Here is a 22,419-nt window from a genome sequence, read left to right as displayed (position 1 = left end):
TTCATAGCCCGAAAACTAAAATTTTCCCACCCGAATTTGGTACCAAAAATGACCTCTACCGGACCAAAACCGGTGTTTTCGCTCTCCCACGGGACCCCCAAAACGAGTTTTCGCGCGCCCCTCCCCCCTAAAATTTTCCCGGCACCGTTTGTTGGACCGTCGAATCGCGCTGCACCCCATTATCTTTTTGCACTTTTTTAGTTAAAGGACGATATTTGCGCTAAAAATATGTAAAATAGCTACTTTCGCCCTACTTTCGTTGAAATATTTTTACTTTTTTTAAAGCCTGAAACGGTGAATCTAGGTAAAGGGCGGAGGCCAGGGTCGGTTTTACTTTTTTTTAAAGCCTGTCACACTGAATTCCGGTAAGTGTCCTACGACCGTTTCGTTTTTACTTTTTTTTAGTCGCCAGTCACACCTCATTCAGGCGTGTATACGACTTTAATTTTTACTTTTTTTAAGTCGCAGGTCACCTCGGAATTCACTGTGTTTCAGACCTAACAGTTTTTACTTTTTTTTTTCAGATCGAAAACGCCAAAGTGTTTCCACTCTAAGCAACTTTTACTTTTTTCAACCTACAAAAACGTCAAAATTTCGAATTTTCATAGCCCGAAAACTAAAATTTTCCCACCCGAATTTGGTACCAAAAATGACCTCTACCGGACCAAAACCGGTGTTTTCGCTCTCCCACGGGACCCCCAAAACGAGTTTTCGCGCGCCCCTCCCCCCTAAAATTTTCCCGGCACCGTTTGTTGGACCGTCGAATCGCGCTGCACCCCATTATCTTTTTGCACTTTTTTAGTTAAAGGACGATATTTGCGCTAAAAATATGTAAAATAGCTACTTTCGCCCTACTTTCGTTGAAATATTTTTACTTTTTTTAAAGCCTGAAACGGTGAATCTAGGTAAAGGGCGGAGGCCAGGGTCGGTTTTACTTTTTTTTAAAGCCTGTCACACTGAATTCCGGTAAGTGTCCTACGACCGTTTCGTTTTTACTTTTTTTTAGTCGCCAGTCACACCTCATTCAGGCGTGTATACGACTTTAATTTTTACTTTTTTTAAGTCGCAGGTCACCTCGGAATTCACTGTGTTTCAGACCTAACAGTTTTTACTTTTTTTTTTCAGATCGAAAACGCCAAAGTGTTTCCACTCTAAGCAACTTTTACTTTTTTCAACCTACAAAAACGTCAAAATTTCGAATTTTCATAGCCCGAAAACTAAAATTTTCCCACCCGAATTTGGTACCAAAAATGACCTCTACCGGACCAAAACCGGTGTTTTCGCTCTCCCACGGGACCCCCAAAACGAGTTTTCGCGCGCCCCTCCCCCCTAAAATTTTCCCGGCACCGTTTGTTGGACCGTCGAATCGCGCTGCACCCCATTATCTTTTTGCACTTTTTTAGTTAAAGGACGATATTTGCGCTAAAAATATGTAAAATAGCTACTTTCGCCCTACTTTCGTTGAAATATTTTTACTTTTTTTAAAGCCTGAAACGGTGAATCTAGGTAAAGGGCGGAGGCCAGGGTCGGTTTTACTTTTTTTTAAAGCCTGTCACACTGAATTCCGGTAAGTGTCCTACGACCGTTTCGTTTTTACTTTTTTTTAGTCGCCAGTCACACCTCATTCAGGCGTGTATACGACTTTAATTTTTACTTTTTTTAAGTCGCAGGTCACCTCGGAATTCACTGTGTTTCAGACCTAACAGTTTTTACTTTTTTTTTTCAGATCGAAAACGCCAAAGTGTTTCCACTCTAAGCAACTTTTACTTTTTTCAACCTACAAAAACGTCAAAATTTCGAATTTTCATAGCCCGAAAACTAAAATTTTCCCACCCGAATTTGGTACCAAAAATGACCTCTACCGGACCAAAACCGGTGTTTTCGCTCTCCCACGGGACCCCCAAAACGAGTTTTCGCGCGCCCCTCCCCCCTAAAATTTTCCCGGCACCGTTTGTTGGACCGTCGAATCGCGCTGCACCCCATTATCTTTTTGCACTTTTTTAGTTAAAGGACGATATTTGCGCTAAAAATATGTAAAATAGCTACTTTCGCCCTACTTTCGTTGAAATATTTTTACTTTTTTTAAAGCCTGAAACGGTGAATCTAGGTAAAGGGCGGAGGCCAGGGTCGGTTTTACTTTTTTTTAAAGCCTGTCACACTGAATTCCGGTAAGTGTCCTACGACCGTTTCGTTTTTACTTTTTTTTAGTCGCCAGTCACACCTCATTCAGGCGTGTATACGACTTTAATTTTTACTTTTTTTAAGTCGCAGGTCACCTCGGAATTCACTGTGTTTCAGACCTAACAGTTTTTACTTTTTTTTTTCAGATCGAAAACGCCAAAGTGTTTCCACTCTAAGCAACTTTTACTTTTTTCAACCTACAAAAACGTCAAAATTTCGAATTTTCATAGCCCGAAAACTAAAATTTTCCCACCCGAATTTGGTACCAAAAATGACCTCTACCGGACCAAAACCGGTGTTTTCGCTCTCCCACGGGACCCCCAAAACGAGTTTTCGCGCGCCCCTCCCCCCTAAAATTTTCCCGGCACCGTTTGTTGGACCGTCGAATCGCGCTGCACCCCATTATCTTTTTGCACTTTTTTAGTTAAAGGACGATATTTGCGCTAAAAATATGTAAAATAGCTACTTTCGCCCTACTTTCGTTGAAATATTTTTACTTTTTTTAAAGCCTGAAACGGTGAATCTAGGTAAAGGGCGGAGGCCAGGGTCGGTTTTACTTTTTTTTAAAGCCTGTCACACTGAATTCCGGTAAGTGTCCTACGACCGTTTCGTTTTTACTTTTTTTTAGTCGCCAGTCACACCTCATTCAGGCGTGTATACGACTTTAATTTTTACTTTTTTTAAGTCGCAGGTCACCTCGGAATTCACTGTGTTTCAGACCTAACAGTTTTTACTTTTTTTTTTCAGATCGAAAACGCCAAAGTGTTTCCACTCTAAGCAACTTTTACTTTTTTCAACCTACAAAAACGTCAAAATTTCGAATTTTCATAGCCCGAAAACTAAAATTTTCCCACCCGAATTTGGTACCAAAAATGACCTCTACCGGACCAAAACCGGTGTTTTCGCTCTCCCACGGGACCCCCAAAACGAGTTTTCGCGCGCCCCTCCCCCCTAAAATTTTCCCGGCACCGTTTGTTGGACCGTCGAATCGCGCTGCACCCCATTATCTTTTTGCACTTTTTTAGTTAAAGGACGATATTTGCGCTAAAAATATGTAAAATAGCTACTTTCGCCCTACTTTCGTTGAAATATTTTTACTTTTTTTAAAGCCTGAAACGGTGAATCTAGGTAAAGGGCGGAGGCCAGGGTCGGTTTTACTTTTTTTTAAAGCCTGTCACACTGAATTCCGGTAAGTGTCCTACGACCGTTTCGTTTTTACTTTTTTTTAGTCGCCAGTCACACCTCATTCAGGCGTGTATACGACTTTAATTTTTACTTTTTTTAAGTTGCAGGTCACCTCGGAATTCACTGTGTTTCAGACCTAACAGTTTTTACTTTTTTTTTTCAGATCGAAAACGCCAAAGTGTTTCCACTCTAAGCAACTTTTACTTTTTTCAACCTACAAAAACGTCAAAATTTCGAATTTTCATAGCCCGAAAACTAAAATTTTCCCACCCGAATTTGGTACCAAAAATGACCTCTACCGGACCAAAACCGGTGTTTTCGCTCTCCCACGGGACCCCCAAAACGAGTTTTCGCGCGCCCCTCCCCCCTAAAATTTTCCCGGCACCGTTTGTTGGACCGTCGAATCGCGCTGCACCCCATTATCTTTTTGCACTTTTTTAGTTAAAGGACGATATTTGCGCTAAAAATATGTAAAATAGCTACTTTCGCCCTACTTTCGTTGAAATATTTTTACTTTTTTTAAAGCCTGAAACGGTGAATCTAGGTAAAGGGCGGAGGCCAGGGTCGGTTTTACTTTTTTTTAAAGCCTGTCACACTGAATTCCGGTAAGTGTCCTACGACCGTTTCGTTTTTACTTTTTTTTAGTCGCCAGTCACACCTCATTCAGGCGTGTATACGACTTTAATTTTTACTTTTTTTAAGTCGCAGGTCACCTCGGAATTCACTGTGTTTCAGACCTAACAGTTTTTACTTTTTTTTTTCAGATCGAAAACGCCAAAGTGTTTCCACTCTAAGCAACTTTTACTTTTTTCAACCTACAAAAACGTCAAAATTTCGAATTTTCATAGCCCGAAAACTAAAATTTTCCCACCCGAATTTGGTACCAAAAATGACCTCTACCGGACCAAAACCGGTGTTTTCGCTCTCCCACGGGACCCCCAAAACGAGTTTTCGCGCGCCCCTCCCCCCTAAAATTTTCCCGGCACCGTTTGTTGGACCGTCGAATCGCGCTGCACCCCATTATCTTTTTGCACTTTTTTAGTTAAAGGACGATATTTGCGCTAAAAATATGTAAAATAGCTACTTTCGCCCTACTTTCGTTGAAATATTTTTACTTTTTTTAAAGCCTGAAACGGTGAATCTAGGTAAAGGGCGGAGGCCAGGGTCGGTTTTACTTTTTTTTAAAGCCTGTCACACTGAATTCCGGTAAGTGTCCTACGACCGTTTCGTTTTTACTTTTTTTTAGTCGCCAGTCACACCTCATTCAGGCGTGTATACGACTTTAATTTTTACTTTTTTTAAGTCGCAGGTCACCTCGGAATTCACTGTGTTTCAGACCTAACAGTTTTTACTTTTTTTTTTCAGATCGAAAACGCCAAAGTGTTTCCACTCTAAGCAACTTTTACTTTTTTCAACCTACAAAAACGTCAAAATTTCGAATTTTCATAGCCCGAAAACTAAAATTTTCCCACCCGAATTTGGTACCAAAAATGACCTCTACCGGACCAAAACCGGTGTTTTCGCTCTCCCACGGGACCCCCAAAACGAGTTTTCGCGCGCCCCTCCCCCCTAAAATTTTCCCGGCACCGTTTGTTGGACCGTCGAATCGCGCTGCACCCCATTATCTTTTTGCACTTTTTTAGTTAAAGGACGATATTTGCGCTAAAAATATGTAAAATAGCTACTTTCGCCCTACTTTCGTTGAAATATTTTTACTTTTTTTAAAGCCTGAAACGGTGAATCTAGGTAAAGGGCGGAGGCCAGGGTCGGTTTTACTTTTTTTTAAAGCCTGTCACACTGAATTCCGGTAAGTGTCCTACGACCGTTTCGTTTTTACTTTTTTTTAGTCGCCAGTCACACCTCATTCAGGCGTGTATACGACTTTAATTTTTACTTTTTTTAAGTCGCAGGTCACCTCGGAATTCACTGTGTTTCAGACCTAACAGTTTTTACTTTTTTTTTTCAGATCGAAAACGCCAAAGTGTTTCCACTCTAAGCAACTTTTACTTTTTTCAACCTACAAAAACGTCAAAATTTCGAATTTTCATAGCCCGAAAACTAAAATTTTCCCACCCGAATTTGGTACCAAAAATGACCTCTACCGGACCAAAACCGGTGTTTTCGCTCTCCCACGGGACCCCCAAAACGAGTTTTCGCGCGCCCCTCCCCCCTAAAATTTTCCCGGCACCGTTTGTTGGACCGTCGAATCGCGCTGCACCCCATTATCTTTTTGCACTTTTTTAGTTAAAGGACGATATTTGCGCTAAAAATATGTAAAATAGCTACTTTCGCCCTACTTTCGTTGAAATATTTTTACTTTTTTTAAAGCCTGAAACGGTGAATCTAGGTAAAGGGCGGAGGCCAGGGTCGGTTTTACTTTTTTTTAAAGCCTGTCACACTGAATTCCGGTAAGTGTCCTACGACCGTTTCGTTTTTACTTTTTTTTAGTCGCCAGTCACACCTCATTCAGGCGTGTATACGACTTTAATTTTTACTTTTTTTAAGTCGCAGGTCACCTCGGAATTCACTGTGTTTCAGACCTAACAGTTTTTACTTTTTTTTTTCAGATCGAAAACGCCAAAGTGTTTCCACTCTAAGCAACTTTTACTTTTTTCAACCTACAAAAACGTCAAAATTTCGAATTTTCATAGCCCGAAAACTAAAATTTTCCCACCCGAATTTGGTACCAAAAATGACCTCTACCGGACCAAAACCGGTGTTTTCGCTCTCCCACGGGACCCCCAAAACGAGTTTTCGCGCGCCCCTCCCCCCTAAAATTTTCCCGGCACCGTTTGTTGGACCGTCGAATCGCGCTGCACCCCATTATCTTTTTGCACTTTTTTAGTTAAAGGACGATATTTGCGCTAAAAATATGTAAAATAGCTACTTTCGCCCTACTTTCGTTGAAATATTTTTACTTTTTTTAAAGCCTGAAACGGTGAATCTAGGTAAAGGGCGGAGGCCAGGGTCGGTTTTACTTTTTTTTAAAGCCTGTCACACTGAATTCCGGTAAGTGTCCTACGACCGTTTCGTTTTTACTTTTTTTTAGTCGCCAGTCACACCTCATTCAGGCGTGTATACGACTTTAATTTTTACTTTTTTTAAGTCGCAGGTCACCTCGGAATTCACTGTGTTTCAGACCTAACAGTTTTTACTTTTTTTTTTCAGATCGAAAACGCCAAAGTGTTTCCACTCTAAGCAACTTTTACTTTTTTCAACCTACAAAAACGTCAAAATTTCGAATTTTCATAGCCCGAAAACTAAAATTTTCCCACCCGAATTTGGTACCAAAAATGACCTCTACCGGACCAAAACCGGTGTTTTCGCTCTCCCACGGGACCCCCAAAACGAGTTTTCGCGCGCCCCTCCCCCCTAAAATTTTCCCGGCACCGTTTGTTGGACCGTCGAATCGCGCTGCACCCCATTATCTTTTTGCACTTTTTTAGTTAAAGGACGATATTTGCGCTAAAAATATGTAAAATAGCTACTTTCGCCCTACTTTCGTTGAAATATTTTTACTTTTTTTAAAGCCTGAAACGGTGAATCTAGGTAAAGGGCGGAGGCCAGGGTCGGTTTTACTTTTTTTTAAAGCCTGTCACACTGAATTCCGGTAAGTGTCCTACGACCGTTTCGTTTTTACTTTTTTTTAGTCGCCAGTCACACCTCATTCAGGCGTGTATACGACTTTAATTTTTACTTTTTTTAAGTCGCAGGTCACCTCGGAATTCACTGTGTTTCAGACCTAACAGTTTTTACTTTTTTTTTTCAGATCGAAAACGCCAAAGTGTTTCCACTCTAAGCAACTTTTACTTTTTTCAACCTACAAAAACGTCAAAATTTCGAATTTTCATAGCCCGAAAACTAAAATTTTCCCACCCGAATTTGGTACCAAAAATGACCTCTACCGGACCAAAACCGGTGTTTTCGCTCTCCCACGGGACCCCCAAAACGAGTTTTCGCGCGCCCCTCCCCCCTAAAATTTTCCCGGCACCGTTTGTTGGACCGTCGAATCGCGCTGCACCCCATTATCTTTTTGCACTTTTTTAGTTAAAGGACGATATTTGCGCTAAAAATATGTAAAATAGCTACTTTCGCCCTACTTTCGTTGAAATATTTTTACTTTTTTTAAAGCCTGAAACGGTGAATCTAGGTAAAGGGCGGAGGCCAGGGTCGGTTTTACTTTTTTTTAAAGCCTGTCACACTGAATTCCGGTAAGTGTCCTACGACCGTTTCGTTTTTACTTTTTTTTAGTCGCCAGTCACACCTCATTCAGGCGTGTATACGACTTTAATTTTTACTTTTTTTAAGTCGCAGGTCACCTCGGAATTCACTGTGTTTCAGACCTAACAGTTTTTACTTTTTTTTTTCAGATCGAAAACGCCAAAGTGTTTCCACTCTAAGCAACTTTTACTTTTTTCAACCTACAAAAACGTCAAAATTTCGAATTTTCATAGCCCGAAAACTAAAATTTTCCCACCCGAATTTGGTACCAAAAATGACCTCTACCGGACCAAAACCGGTGTTTTCGCTCTCCCACGGGACCCCCAAAACGAGTTTTCGCGCGCCCCTCCCCCCTAAAATTTTCCCGGCACCGTTTGTTGGACCGTCGAATCGCGCTGCACCCCATTATCTTTTTGCACTTTTTTAGTTAAAGGACGATATTTGCGCTAAAAATATGTAAAATAGCTACTTTCGCCCTACTTTCGTTGAAATATTTTTACTTTTTTTAAAGCCTGAAACGGTGAATCTAGGTAAAGGGCGGAGGCCAGGGTCGGTTTTACTTTTTTTTAAAGCCTGTCACACTGAATTCCGGTAAGTGTCCTACGACCGTTTCGTTTTTACTTTTTTTTAGTCGCCAGTCACACCTCATTCAGGCGTGTATACGACTTTAATTTTTACTTTTTTTAAGTCGCAGGTCACCTCGGAATTCACTGTGTTTCAGACCTAACAGTTTTTACTTTTTTTTTTCAGATCGAAAACGCCAAAGTGTTTCCACTCTAAGCAACTTTTACTTTTTTCAACCTACAAAAACGTCAAAATTTCGAATTTTCATAGCCCGAAAACTAAAATTTTCCCACCCGAATTTGGTACCAAAAATGACCTCTACCGGACCAAAACCGGTGTTTTCGCTCTCCCACGGGACCCCCAAAACGAGTTTTCGCGCGCCCCTCCCCCCTAAAATTTTCCCGGCACCGTTTGTTGGACCGTCGAATCGCGCTGCACCCCATTATCTTTTTGCACTTTTTTAGTTAAAGGACGATATTTGCGCTAAAAATATGTAAAATAGCTACTTTCGCCCTACTTTCGTTGAAATATTTTTACTTTTTTTAAAGCCTGAAACGGTGAATCTAGGTAAAGGGCGGAGGCCAGGGTCGGTTTTACTTTTTTTTAAAGCCTGTCACACTGAATTCCGGTAAGTGTCCTACGACCGTTTCGTTTTTACTTTTTTTTAGTCGCCAGTCACACCTCATTCAGGCGTGTATACGACTTTAATTTTTACTTTTTTTAAGTCGCAGGTCACCTCGGAATTCACTGTGTTTCAGACCTAACAGTTTTTACTTTTTTTTTTCAGATCGAAAACGCCAAAGTGTTTCCACTCTAAGCAACTTTTACTTTTTTCAACCTACAAAAACGTCAAAATTTCGAATTTTCATAGCCCGAAAACTAAAATTTTCCCACCCGAATTTGGTACCAAAAATGACCTCTACCGGACCAAAACCGGTGTTTTCGCTCTCCCACGGGACCCCCAAAACGAGTTTTCGCGCGCCCCTCCCCCCTAAAATTTTCCCGGCACCGTTTGTTGGACCGTCGAATCGCGCTGCACCCCATTATCTTTTTGCACTTTTTTAGTTAAAGGACGATATTTGCGCTAAAAATATGTAAAATAGCTACTTTCGCCCTACTTTCGTTGAAATATTTTTACTTTTTTTAAAGCCTGAAACGGTGAATCTAGGTAAAGGGCGGAGGCCAGGGTCGGTTTTACTTTTTTTTAAAGCCTGTCACACTGAATTCCGGTAAGTGTCCTACGACCGTTTCGTTTTTACTTTTTTTTAGTCGCCAGTCACACCTCATTCAGGCGTGTATACGACTTTAATTTTTACTTTTTTTAAGTCGCAGGTCACCTCGGAATTCACTGTGTTTCAGACCTAACAGTTTTTACTTTTTTTTTTCAGATCGAAAACGCCAAAGTGTTTCCACTCTAAGCAACTTTTATTTTTTGATTGATTCATTTGTAAAACTTTTCGAGTTTAAATTTCAATTTTCTATAATAACATCAAGATCTCGATTAACAGTAACTAAGTTTATTTGTAAAACACAAATCAGTATTTAAATTTTACTATATTTTTCTTTTTACAGCAGTATATTAAATAGTAATAAAAACAAAAACCTTCTTTTAATATTATACGAACATAAGTAATTTTTTTATTCTTTGCTGAGTTCAAAATTACGTAAATAAATACTAATAGTATTATACAAAACAAATTAATCTTGTATTTCAGTTAGGATGAAAAAAACTGTAACTTATTTACAACTAATGAATCTGATAAAAACTATAATAGGCTCTATAACAGTAAAGAAGCTTGTTTATAAAATACATAACAGTGTTTATTTAGTTAATCTATATTTTTTTTGTAAACAAATGCTATTAGTATACACAATAAAATTATACAAACTATTTTTTTTTTTTGAAGTCAGCTCTTATTAATGCATTCAGTTTTTTTATAGTATAAAAGAAAACATTTTGTAATGGTAAAGAGTACTTTGGAGATGACTTCTGTATAAATTACTTGACCCACAAAAATCTTATACTATCCATTTATGTAACTTTTACATTTCACATAAAGTATTTTTAAATGGATTTTTATAATGATAAGTATATTTTTAAAACAATTTTAACAATTTTTGATGTTTTATGACACCATAACCACATAAATGAGCAATTTTTATGTAATATTGTACTTTACGCAAACTTAAAAGTCAATTCAATATAATTAAGTTTATAGTAAATTTCATTAAACTTGTTTTTTTTTTCAATTTATGCAGCTTAACAATTACGCCACATCTATAAAAACTTATTCAAAACTGCAATGTTTAAACTTTCCACTTAAATTTAATTATTAGCTTCTCGTTGTTTGCAACATTCTACATAAGCAGGGTGTTTTATATTTCAGTTTATTCAAATAGTTTAATTCTCTAAAAGCTAAAATTTTCAAAACACTTAAAATTTAATTCTTAGCGGTTTAACTTAATATTTTACAATTGGAGTGTCAGTTCGTATATTCTTGTAGATCAACACTTCAAAATTATTTTCGTTTCAATAGTATCATATTGTTTTTATAAAGCTGTCTATTTCAAATTATATTTCATTAAATTTTTCAACAACATATATAAACTTCAAATTAATTAAGGCATGCATTTTATGTATATAAAAACATTTGTTGTACAACTTTTTGGTTACACTAAATAAAAGTTTCAAAACAAACCTTTACAGTATGCAAAACCCCTTGAGCAGCCAGTAATAGACATTGATGGTGTAAGTCTCCACGAACTGTTTCAGTTTAGCACTTCCACTCGAAAAGCTCCAAGATTCCCACGGGTATGTCAATATCCAAAGGTGCTACTACTGGTCAACCTGATACAAGAAAAATAGAAGAATTGTACGTTTCGGACGAAATTATGTTTAAAAAAACCAGTAGGTCACAAAACCTTATATGTGAAGTATACTGTAAAACAAACAGTCGATGAGCATTATAATTAAACAGAAACTGTTTCTAGATAATTCAGATGTTTCATGTGTGTATTTAAAAAACTTTAAAACAACTGCTTTAATTTTTTTTAGTATGTAAAAACTTTAACTTATCTAATTATATTAATATCTAATTATTTGTAATGAGATTAAACATTTTCTCAACCCCTTTAAATAAAGGGTTTTTGAATCTTTTATTAGCTAGGGAGAGTGTAGAGTTATTAAACTGTTTGACAGCATTTTATCGTTAGTTATTAACTAAACAGATCGCTCATCATTAAACGGTAAAGTTATAGAAAAACAAAATAAATAAGTAGTTATTTCATTTAGAAATAAAAGTATTCTTTTATTTTCATGTGTAGAATAATAATTTTTTTTTTTTGTGATTAAATCTTGTTGAGTCAAACAGTTTTATGTTAGTAAAAAACAAGCAAAAAGTAGCAGTATAAACTTTTTAGTTAAATGAATGTATTTAAATTTTAATTGCTTTACTACTTGATATACTATACAACATAATACAGTTATTTATACACAAAATACTTAAATATAACAAATAAAAAGTTCTAAGAATCATAAAAAATAACTGTTTTTAAAAGCGCCTGGCTTGGTTTAGGTAAGTGTTATAATTTAATGCTAAAAAGATAAATATTGTATTTTGAATAAAACCTACCATCTATAGACAAGGAAATTTTATGGATAAAATAGTTTACTGTCAGTTTTTTTGTCTATCTTCATTAAAACTTTGAAACAAACCATTTTATAAAGTCTCCTTGAGCACCAGTAATGACATGTTTGAAATGTATCTATTAAAGAGCTTATTCAGTGAGCTTTACCTGCTTGTACTAAATGGTTGTTTATTCATATCCTAATTAAAAGAGTTTTTATATTAGAAAGTTATTGGTGTTTATATCATAAAAATGTGTACTAATTATAAATTTTCAAAATAATTTAAGCTTTTACTACAAAATACGTTTTATCTATAAACGGTCTAATGATCATCTCATAATTATTACTCTTAGATAATAACAATGCATAAACTTATTAAATTTATTGCAATCGTTTTTAGCATAAAAATATCTCAATTAAAGAAATAAGAGTTGATCTAGTTATCAATTATATGTTTGTACAACTAGTAATTAACAGTTGTAAAAATTTATACCAGTCACTCAACTGACAAGAACTTTAACACAAATGACATTTCAACTCTGTTAAAGTGTTAAAAAATAACTGGTTGCTTGTTGTTAATGTAAAAAGAGTTAGATATATTGTCTCGTTAATTAGTTAATTTTCTCAAAATAAAAACAGTTTTTTTCTACTAAACTGACAAGTATTGTGTCAACATTTTGATTTTCAAATATTGAGATTAAAGATTTCAGTCTACAATAACTAAAATATAATTGTCAAAAGTTATTTTGTTAGAAATATTCTTATTTCAAACTAAAATTTACTTTTTGTATAGTTCAAACTAATGTAAAAACAAATACAAACAATTTCATATTAAACAAAAGAATCTTTTGTTGCTGTCAGCATGAAAAAAACTGTTAATTACTTACTATTAATTAATCGACTAAAAACTATAATAGGCTGTATAAAAGTTAACAAGCTTATTTACAAAATACACAACAGTATTTATTTAGTTAGTCTATATTTTTTTGTAAATAATGCTATCAAAATCCACACAAACTTTTACAAACTAATTTATTTTCGAAATCTGCTCTTATTAAAGCTTGCAGTTTTGATTGAGTCTAAAAGAAAACATTATGTAAGAGTACTTTTGGAGGATAGCTGAACAAATTTATATCCATTTTTGACTTTCAAATGTCCCATAAAATATTTCTGAATGGATGCTTATGCTGATAAGCATTTATTGTAAACAATTTTAACATCTTTTGATGTTTTATGACATCATAATCACACAAATGAGCAATTTTTTTGTAATATTGTACCTTATGCAAATTTAAAATATAATTTAATCCCTACAGTTTATAGGAAAATGAGACAAATTAGTTTTTACTTTAGTTAATGCAGCATAATTATTACATCGCATCTATAAAAATTTATTAAAAACTGCACTGTTTAAACATTCCAGTCAAATTTAATAAAGGGCTTCTTTTTGTTTGCAACATTTTAAATAAGCATGGTGTTTCTTATTTCAGTTTGTTTAAATAGTTTAATTCAATAATAGCTGAAAAAAATTTAAAACTTTAAATTTAATTTGAGGTATTTAATTTAGAATATTACAATTTTAGTGTCAGTTCGTATATTATTGTAGATCTACTTTTCAATATAATTAGAAAATTAATTGCAGTTATGAATGGTTTTTTCATTTCCATAGTATCATATTGCTTTTATAAAGCTTTCTAATATTACATATACAGTATTAAATTCCATCATAACATATACGAACTTCAATTAAATTAAGGCATGCTTTTCATGTGTTTAAAAAAAATTTATTGTACAATTTTTTGGTTACACTTGTAAAAATTCCAAACAAACCTTTTCAGTATGTAAATCCCCTTGAGCAATCAGCTACGATTCATTGATTGAGTTGGTCTCCACGTTTACTACTCAGTTTACCACTTCCACTCGAAAAGCTCCAAGATTCCCACGGGTATGTCAATATCCAAAGGTGCTACTACTGGTCAACCTGATACAAGAAAAATAGAAGAATTGTACGTTTCGGACGAAATTATGTTCAAAAAAACCAGTAGGTCACAAAACCTTATATGTGAAGTATACTGTAAAATAAACAGTCGATGAGCATTATAATTAAACAGAAATTGTTTCTAGATAATTCAAATGTTTCATGTGTGTATTTTAAAAACTTTAAAACAACTGCTTTAATTTTTTGAGTATGTGATAACTACAATTTATTTAATTTTTCTAATATCTAATTATGTGTAATGAGATTAAACATTTTGTCAACCCTTTTAAATAAAGGGTTTTTGGTGCTTTTATTAGCTAAGGAGAGTGTAGAGTTATTAAACTGTTTGAACAGTATTTTATTATTAGTTATTAACTAAACAGATCGATCATTGTTAAATGGTGAAAAAATAGATAAACAAATTAAATAAGTAGTTATTTCATTTAAAAATTAAAAACTTTTTTACCTTTAAGTGAACAAAATCAAAAATTTTACTTTTTATGATTAGATCTTGTTGAGTCAAACAGTTTTATGTTAGTAAAAAACAAGTAAAAAGTAAAAGTATAAAGTTTTTTATTAAATGATTGTATTCAAATTTTAATTGCTTAACTAATTGATATACTATACAACATAATACAGTTATTTATACACAAAATACTTAAATACAACAAAAAAAAGTGTAAAGAATCATAAAAAATAACTGTTTTTAAAAGTGCCTTGCTTGGTTTAGGTAAGTATTATAATTTAACGCTAAAAAGATAAACATTGTATTATAAATAAACCTACCATCTACAGACAAGGAAATTTTATGTATAAAATAGTTTACTGTCAGCTTTTTGTGTCTATTTTCATCAAAATTTTACAAAAAACCATTTTATAAAGTCTCCTTGAGCACTAGTAATGACATGTTGAAAATGTATCTTTTAAAGAGCTTATTCAGTGAGCTTTACCTGCTTGTACTAAATGGTTGTTTATCCATATCCTAAGTAAAAGAATTTTTATATTAGAATGATATTGGTGTTTATATCATAAAAATGTGTACTAATTATAAATTTTCAAAATAATTTAAGCTTTTTCTACAAATTACATTTTATCTATAAACTGTCTATTGATCATCTCAAAATTATTACTCTTAGATAATAACAATGCATAAACTTATTAAATTTATTGCAACCGTATAAAGAATGAAATATCTCAATTAAAGAAATAAAAGTTGATCTAGTTATCAATTATATGTTTGTACAACTAGTAATTAACAGTTGTAAAAATTTATATCAATTAATCAACTGACAAGAATTTTAACACAAATGACATTTTAACTCTGTTAAAGTGCTAAAAAATAACTGGTTGCTTTTTATAAATGTAAAAAAAGTTAGATTTATTGTGTGGTTAATGAGTTAATTTTCTTAAAATAAAAACAGTTTGTTTCTAATAAAATGACAAGTATTATGTCAACATTTTGATTACAAATATTGAGGTTAAAGATTTCAGTCTACAATAACTAAAAAATGATTGACAAAAGTTATTTTGTTAGAAATATTTTTTAAAAAAAGAAGTTATTTAAAAAAAGTTAGGATAATCTAAGAACAGAATATCAATTTAAAACAAAGTCAGCAACTACAACACTTTGAGCTTCTTATACAATGACAATTTTGATACTTTCATAACTTTATGTTCTGCTATACAGATGTTTGTTAGTAAGCATAGTTTAATTAAACTTTCTTCTGAGAAAATTAAAGTATAAATAATTTAAAAAGGAGCTTTGTTTGTTATACCTAAAGCTTTCTTCGAAAGTTTATAAACTTTTTAGTAAGCTTTAAATGGTAGCTATTAAACAATATTGAAGAAAGGGTGAATCTAACATAAGTAAACTCTATGGCTCTATAAACAAAAAAATAAATAAACTTATTAACATTTTTATTAAATATCTTAAAAGGTAAATAGTTATGAAACAAACATAGTTGACACTTTGACTAAAACTAAGCGTTGCCACTCTTTGATTCAAAAAGTTGTCCTGAGTGATAAAAACTATCTTGAATGACCTTAAACTGTCTTAATTCATGTTGGTTTTTTTAATAGACTAATCAAATTGAAATATTTTTTTAGCTTCAAAAAATCAAACTCTTTAACAGAAATGGTTATAAAATCAAAAAAAAAAATTGAAAATGAATTAATTTAATCACACCCAAGATCTAAAAAACAATGGTCTTAAAACCTTAAAAACTTATAAAAATACTATGATCCTGAGTTATCTGTCCTGAGTTGTCCAGAGTTGTCCTTGGTTATTCTAAGATTTTTTACAATCTGTCCAGAAGTATTTGATTATTTTGAATATCATGAGTTTGTGGCAGCCCCAGTAAGAAGTTAAAATTTATTTATAAAATAGTGTTATTTAATTTAATATAAAACTGGATCAACTATTCTTTATTTATTTTATTTTATTAATGTTATATAACTTTTATAATGACGGAGTTCATTTTTGTGATGGGCTTGTGTTTTAAAAATTCTTAATGCCATAAAGTAATAAATCAAACTTCTTTGAGATTAAATACATTCAATTACTAGTAAAGTTCCATTAAAATCTCAATATTGCTTTACTGAACTTATTTAAGTTATTATTAAAATTTTGACTTATGTGTTTTTGCATTTCCACTGCAATCTTTATACAAGAGTACTACCTAATTTACTTACACTATCAATACTTTTAGAATATATGCCAAAACTTGAAAACTTTTATACTTTTTTAAAAAAACCTATGTAACTTCCATTTAAGTTTTTAAACATTTGAGTAATTTTGAACAAAAGATTAATTTTTAATTTGTATTTTCAGGTTGCTTTTATCATAGAAAAACTACTGAGCTACTAAGCCATAAGTGAAAAGGTTTTTTTCATTTTGGTTATTAAATTCAATCTAAAAAATAACAGTTTGTTTACATCTTAGAATTTAAAATTACTTTTGATATGTATTTGATCAATTTAGGAAGATTTTAATTGGTACCATATGAAAGGAATAAACTAAATCAGTTAAATTTAATCATTTAAATATATTTTAATATATTTTAAAGATTTTGTTTCAAAGTCTCTGTAACTAATTTTATTTAAAAAGAATCATCATAATAAAACTTAAATTTGAAATGTTGTAAAAAACACTTGTCTTATCTTTTAAACCTTGATCTAACCTACTATATCAAAAATTTAGTAAAAGTAACTTATACTTAATCCACTTTAATCAAAAATTACCAGAAACACATTTATCCATAACTGATATTAACAATTTGATTGTTAAAAAAATTAAATTTAGATACTTACTTAACTGAAAAGAGATGAAACAAAATATTATAAAACTTAATTTTGACTAACCAATGTGCCATGATAATTTTTTTCTTTAGCTATACATTTATACTTAATTAATAAAAATTAGTAATTAGTATTTTTGTTTTAAAGATTAAATTATATTATTACATTTATTTTTTTAACAATAATATACAAGATTAAATAAACATAAAAATGAAAATGAAAAATTTTATTGACTAGCAACTAATAACTGGGTTTTCAATTGGTTTTGAGAAATTCCTGTGAGATTTTCACAAGTACAAGATTTTAGATGTACTTTTAATATATAACTAATTTAAATGTAAAAAGGATGTTATAAATAGCATAACATTGACATAGATACAGTAAAGCTACTCTAAATATGTTTTAAAATATAAAAAAATATATAATAATAATAAAAAATATCTAAATAATGGACTTTTAGTGTGGAGTCAAAATGTCATTACTTTACATTAAAAAGTTGTAAAAATCCAGAATTTTTTTTAAAATTTTCCATCTTTAGGTTTTTAAAGTTTTTTGGCAGCTCTGTAATTATCATAAAATAATGAAAATTAGATATGTTATATATTTTAAATGTTTTAAATAAGTTGATACAAAAATAGTCTGAGTTTTAACAAAAATTAAACTATTTCTGCTTGGACTGAGTTTCTTAAAGATCATATTTGAGTTAGTCTATATCAGCTTAAGTTTAAAAAAACAATAAATTACCTTGGGTATGCTGACTGTTTGGTATTCCTGTTAAAAACACCTTAAGTGACTTGACATTTAAAAAACAACACAAGGATTTTTTCAGAAATCATGATTTAAAACAAAAAAGTGAGGACACATTTTAAAACTCAAAAGCAAGTGTTTACCAATTAGATAAAATGTTATATACTACTTAATCTACTACAAATAGTGAATAAAAACTTTAATAGTCAGTTCTACATGACATATTACCATTTTAACTCATAGAATGATAAAAACTGTTTAAGCTATTTAAACTGAAAGAAAAAATTAAAATACTACTACATTTATTCACTTGAATTTTTTCTTATCAATTTAAATAATATTTTCAATAACAAAAACATACTTAAGGTCCAGAAGGTAATGCAAAGGATCAATCAAAGTCCATATAAACAACCAAATAGAGAAGCTTCATGTTCTTTGTACAATAGTAATGTTGTTTTTACATACAAAGTCTATTGTTACAATGTAAACAAAATCCATTTTGTGTTTAACATTCGTGTAAACAAAAATGCAATTTGATCAAATACCAAAGACTGAATATTGAAGTCGTTTGACAATCTTAATTCTTTTAGAGGTATAAATGCATCTAAGATTTTAAAATAACTTGTTTTAGTAATCAGTTTAAATAAATAAATAATGTTAATAACATAACTGTTCAATGAAATAATTTATTTCAAAAGTAAATTTATATTATAAACTAGAGAGTTAACAAAACTAATCGTTTAATATGAAAATTAAGAATAAACAAATTGTCGTACTATAAAATACTATTGTAAACTTAGTGAGTTGAATAAAATAAAACTTTAAAATTATGATTAAAAGAAAAATGAGAAATAATTGCAATTCATAACTTCATAAATCTTTTAGTTTTCTTTTATACTTGAATAAACTAAAAACATTTGCCATTTTTTAGATTCATTGAGACGCATCGACTAGAAAGTAAATGCAGAAATGTTATTCGAATTGTTAAATTATATTTTTTAAATTTTAAGTTTATATTAAAAATTTTTAACTTAATTTCTTTATTCAACAAGTTAATTAGAAGTGTTAGAATAAGGTTTTTTCAAACACTTTTTAAACTTGAACAATTTTAGTATATCTTTTTAAGATTGCTTAAAAAGTTTAAAAGCTGTTTTACGGCGAAGTTCCAATGAATAAGTTAGTATTCAATAAATGTTTAATATAAAATCGTTTTACAAACTAAAATGCTTTTTTTAGCAAAATTATAGTATGTTACTAAAACCAAAACTTAGATTTTATATTAAGACGGTAAGTATCATGATACTATTTTTTTTTGTTATCAGTCTACAAAAATAAGCAGATCTTTAAATGGTACATCTAAAAGATGTTAGTTCATATATAATTAAAAAATAAGCACAATATAGTTAGTAAAAAATACTATTTTCTTTTTTACAGCTTTTCAAAAAGTGTAAAGAACTTAAACAAAACAAAAGTTATAATACTAAAACTACTATAACATTAGATACAATTCAAAACACTTGTTTTTAAACAAAGAAAATTGCAATAAATAGTTGGTTTCTTTAGAAGGACAAGTTTTCTAGTTACTTGAAAGCTTAGGTAGGTATCAACAAAGCTCATGTCGACAAAACATTTTTAATCTTAATTGTAGACATTAGTTATAGTTAAATTGTAAGTCTATAAACTATAACGTTTTTATTTTGAACTCTGAAAATACCAACTAGTTATTCGGATTGGTTTAAAACAGATTATAAATACAAGTTTCAAAAAGTTAAATTTATCAAGTTTAAAACTAATGTTTAACAGTAGTCAGATCTATCAACCACACAAATAACGTCATCACTATAAATTATTACTTTATTTTTATAATTTTTTTTTGAAAAATGGCTTAACGAAAACTTGTAATTTGTATGTGAATAAATATTGTGTACAACTTAATAAAATCTAAAATATGTTATGAATCTTCCTATATTATTATTATAAAATTATTAGGTGAATGTCTAATTAAGCCTGAAATATAGAATTCGTAGTAAAAATAAATTAATTAAATTGTTTCGAATAGTTATTGTCATTTGCTATACAGTAATCACTAATTACTAAAATTTGAACAAACGTTGTTGTAAACAGATTAAAGAAAACTTCAGTAACAAAAGCAAACATTTTGTTTGTTGTCAAATGTTGACTACGGAACTTCACATATAGTTTCAAAAAAAAAAATTCCATAACGAATATAATTAGGTTAAAATGCTTAGTTTTAAACATATGCTTTTGAAAAGTTAAACTACACAATTGGATTAATAATAACAGTGCCTTTCTTTTTAATTAACATAATTAAAAATCAATAAGTAATTCAACGTTGATGCTTTTATCTTAACTTGTTTAGATAATATATAAGAATGTAATAAAAGTTTAAGTAACTTTTTGATATCAGTTTAGTTTTACAATTAAAATTTACTCACAAGTTTACAAAAGTTATAATTAGCTTATTAATTCGCAATTCATAAAATAAAGTGAATACAATAAGTGCTACTAAAAAAAATGTTATTGTTTGTTTAGCTAATGGTGAAATATCTTATTATTATAACCATAACAAAATAATGACATATAATTAGCTTTTTTCGAAATATAAAACTTAAAAATTGAACATTTAGTTTAAAACGGATTTTAAATGTATTTTTATTTCAATAACATCAATCTGGATAAAATTTATATTAAACTGTTAGCATGAATTTACTTGACTATGTGCTTTAACGAAAAAAAAAAAGAAACTTTAAAATCATTGAATTAATTGAGTTTAGTCACTGCTCTGTTACATTGTATGACATTTCAACTTGAGTTTTAATGATTTTGTGCCATAATAAAATTTATTATTTGATAAAAAACAATATAAAAATATTAATTAACTAATAAACACCTAAACTTATTTATAATCATATTAACCAGTTTGTTGTTTTTATAAACTTACTTTACATGACATTATAAGTTTTCACAATACCAGATTGCAAAACTAAAAGAAAAATAACTGTTAAGACAAAAAATTCTGTCATTTCTTGTTTTTATATAAATTGATGAAAAATAGTTTAATAAATAAAACCTATGAAGTCTGAAGTGTTAACTTTTTAAAAGTATGGGAATAATTCGTTAGACTGTAAACCTAATAAAGTTTTTTTTTTTAAATTAAGTTTATTAAAAAAATAATACATCGATACCAGTACCAAACTATAAATATGGTTTAAATAGTACACTGGTTTAACTTTAGCATTTTATTTTATAACTGAATATTTTCAAAACTTTTGCCTTTGTAAAACACTTAAAAAGTCTTTAGCTTAATCATATCTACATAACTACAGTTTGTTCAGATAAAAACTGATTGTTAGTAACAAAACAAATCGCTAAGTATTATTTTAAACAAATTAAGTTAATCTTTGTAAAGCAGCTGTTATTTTTTGGAAGGAGAGCTGTATACTTTTCCGTAGAAACTTAATAAAAAGAAATAAAAACTTTATCATAAGTTACAAAAAATTTACTACCGAGTTTTATCAACACAAAAGTTTTCAATAACAGCTTCAAATAACAAACTAGTATTAATTAAAAACTTTTAAAAGTATGAACATATGTATATTTAATTAATCACAGTTAAACTAAAAATATAATTTCTAGTATACGTACAAATTCTTTATTTGCTTGACCATTTTTTCCATACTTTATACTTTATAGCTATTTATGTGAATTAACATTACATTCACATAAGCACAAACGAAATGCTATAAAATATGGCAAGTATGGCAAGGACTTGTTTGTTAACGCTTTTTATTTATAAACATTTTGGTAGTAAACTACATAGTTTTTATCTTATTAAATCTAAAAAAAGACTCATTTTCATATTTAGAGTATTAAAAATTTATACACTGACTATTGTTTAAATGATACTATTGCAATGTTTTAAAGTTTTATCTTTTATTAAAACGAAGACACTAATTGTTAAACACATTAAAAACTCGCATTCCTTTGTATTTTGAGATATAGATAAATATAATGATTGTTTATATACAAAGTTTGGAAGACTTAGATTTTGTTATTATATACTTTACTTAGGTAGTTTAGTCGTTAAGAAGGTCCAAGTTTTAAAACTTTTTACATTTTTAAATAACAGTAGTGTTTTACTTTCTAGTTTTATTGAAAATGCAATATCTAAATATCTTTTTATAATTATACTCATTAAAAATTTATTTATTTTTCCGTAGTAGAATCTATAATTTTTTTCAAAACTTTAAGGAAAATGTTAAATTTAATTTTTCAATACATCTAAAAGAATTAACGATACAATCATACTTTTTAAATTTGTGATACACTGTTTTAAATAGTAATAATATTTAATTATTTTAATTTAATTCCTTTCAATTTAATACATTGGAAAAACATTATTTTATTAAACAATGATTTCTAAACAAAAAATCATGATAGCGATGAAGAAATGTACAAAGCAAGATAAAAACATTTATTTAAAGTGTCACATGCTAAAATTATATTTTGTTGGAACATTAGTTTAAATAAATTAAACTCGATTTTTAAAATAAATAAAGCTTGTTAAATATTAACTTTTATATTTATTCAAAACAAT

This window comes from Thalia democratica, chromosome 5 (genome assembly GCF_965202585.1).
Source record: "Thalia democratica chromosome 5, ktThaDemo2.hap1.1, whole genome shotgun sequence".
In the NCBI taxonomy this organism is placed as follows: Eukaryota; Metazoa; Chordata; class Thaliacea; order Salpida; family Salpidae; genus Thalia; species Thalia democratica.
This window is presented reverse-complemented; position numbering follows the sequence as displayed.